Below are 2,985 nucleotides of genomic sequence, written 5' to 3'. Positions count from 1 at the left end.
GCCTAGTTTTGGAGGACAACCGAAAATGATAGAAAACTAGTCTATTTTTTGAAGACGAAGTGAGTATCATTTGTTCCATTATTTAGGTATACATACATATCATTTTGAAAATAATCTTATTTTTTATTTTTGAATCTTAATTCTATATAGTTTATTTAATTATTTGTAGTAAGTTTTCCTTTCTGTTAGACAAATCTCATTTTCCTCCAATACACTTCAATCATTATTTATCTATATTCCTTACAGACTAGGCTCATATTTTAAATTGTGTGTAGGATTATAATTTATTAAAAACTTTTCATATTTGAACTTGGTTTAATTTCGAGGAATAACAATAATGATAAAACTATTGTATTTTTTTAGGACACATATAGCTTTGATTTTCACAATTTCAATTCGCAACTCACCGTAATCAGATCGAATTGGGTTTTGCAACTCTACACCATGATTTGAATATTTACAAATTTGGACATTCGCGACTTGGACTCTCGTATAATAATTGCAAATTGTGAGAAAGCTATTTATATTGATATTGACTACAAGTGAATAATACTGTGGTTTAGATAATTTAAAATTTAATGCATTCGTAAAATTCATAACACAATTATTACCATCTTTTTAGCACTTTCAAGGTAAAAGTACACGATTAGTACGTTATGTGTAAGAGATTCTCTTATATATGATCTTCCCACATCAGCTTTTTGTTAATTTCTATGTAGCATGTCACCCCTACCACATTTAAATTTTAAATTTAAGAATATTTTGCACCTGCTATTATGTGTTTAATTCATTTTTTCCTGTGTTAAAAGTGACTATTTTTATGGTCTAACACACCATTAAACATATCCAAACTCTTATCGAACACACATAATTCAAAATCATATTTTACTAAACAAATATAAGCTCACAAAATCAAAACTTATACCATCATATTTTTATATTTGTAAGATTAAAGTATAAAATTAGTTTTTTTTTTAAATTAGGTTAAGGTTGTTTTGTAGTGTGTTTTGTGATTATTGTTTGAAACTTCTCATTTGGTTTGGAGTTGTTGTAAGAGCACATCTTTTGAACAGGCTTGGCGGATAAAGGTAAGGTGTGTGACCGTGTGCTATACTCTTTTTTGTTTTTCTCAATTCGACAACAACATTTTCTTCTATATTGATTTTGAATTAAACGTTTGATTTTTTTTATATGTACATGTTGGTTTTTGTTAATGTTTCAATTTTAAAGTTCTTCTATATTAATATTGCTTTGATGCTCGCTAATCTATCAAGTGGTCTTCGTCTATTATTTTGGTATTATTCTTTACGACAACCTACTTTTTTCCACTTTTAATGCGGTTAATATTAACTACTACTAGAATTTATTATTTAATGGTTTGCTTACATTTTGTAAAGAGATTTTACTTGGATTCACATGGTTTAGTCTGTCACGTCATGGTTGAGGAATTTTTATCGTTGGAATATGGTACTCCTACTATAAAGCCTTAAGTTTTCTTTACAAGAACATATATAAATATTTTATAAAATTATTATATGTTTCGTCATCTGTCCGTCCCATAAAAATTCATTTCCATTTATGAAAAGCAATCTCCTCAGCTCATGAAAATAAGGATATATTCAGACTTTTCTGGAAAGAAAATCCATGAAATCAAGAAAACCTAAACAAGGTATCTAGTTCTCATCAGCTAGATCACAGGTGATCAATATACCAACTTGAGTTTTAAAACAACTTTTTTTAATAAAAAAAATTACACATGAAAACGTACATGTTTGCAGAGATTGGAATTCATGGGCCAATTTGATTATTGATTAACTTTGTCTTTTTTTGCTCCATTGTTTTCTGTGCAACTTCGAAACGACGAATCTCTCGTCATTGTCAATTCTTTATATGATTGAAAAATGATTAAAGCAAAACCATGTTCTAAATAAGTTAATTACCTTCGAGCAGTATAATCTACGTGGTAGTGAAACTATTGGCTAGTTTGGTTTATATATTTCCGGAGTTGATTGTTTCAATTACTCACTCGATTTAATTATCTAAGTGGTTTCTCCCGTGATTATTCTATTAGCTCATAATTTTTGTTTTAAGTTTTTTTCTAAAAAAATGCTGGAGATGAAAATCTCAAAGGTCGAGCTAGTAGCTACCCATGTTAGAAACAATGATTGTTTCGTTTTTTCTAATATTTAGTAGAAATGTGGAAAGTTACGCAAATAGTAGGATTGATTCTCTTCATGGTATTCTTTTCCCATTGATTCTCCTTTTCTTTTTCTATGATCATTAGAGAGATTATCGATTCGTTTAGTTAATTTTATAATTGGGAAATCAAATAATCACACAATGCTCGTCCTTCCAGTTCCTCAATTTTATTTTTCTTTTTTCCTTTAACACGTTTCCAAAATAGATGAAATAGACTTACATACGAGTTATGATCATACTTATTGTAACACCCCGGAATTTAGAACCCTAATTTTAGAGCCCTAGAATTAATTGTTGATGACGTGGAATCAAGAATGCTTTTATGAGATGAGTTTGTGTTGAAAGTTTGAAAAGTCAAACTATTTGATTTAATGATGTGGCATATGATTTACTTATTGATTATGTGACAATTTAATTGTTTAAGGGTGAGTGAGAATATTAGAGAAAATTTCCATAAATACTTGTCACCCTAATCCTCATAATTTTCGAACCCTAGCCCCTTTTTTAAGAGGATTTCTATTTTTCCGGATTTAATTTAATTCTTGGGATATTTATCCAAATTAAGTTCTAAGAGCCAATTATTTCCTTGTTAAGAGATATAAAAATCGAGCCCCCTTATTTTCCTAGTGATTTTCGAAAATCACCATATTAGAGAAGGAAGGAATTATTTTATGGATCCCTTATTGATTTCCTTCCATACCTAGAATTTAAATATTCTATCAAATCTTTCCATACCTCAAGAGATCTTGCCATACCTTATTTTAGTTATTATTATAAAATTCATTC

This window comes from Salvia hispanica, chromosome 4, assembly GCF_023119035.1.
Source record: "Salvia hispanica cultivar TCC Black 2014 chromosome 4, UniMelb_Shisp_WGS_1.0, whole genome shotgun sequence".
In the NCBI taxonomy this organism is placed as follows: Eukaryota; Viridiplantae; Streptophyta; class Magnoliopsida; order Lamiales; family Lamiaceae; genus Salvia; species Salvia hispanica.
Note: the sequence above shows the minus strand (reverse complement) of the source record.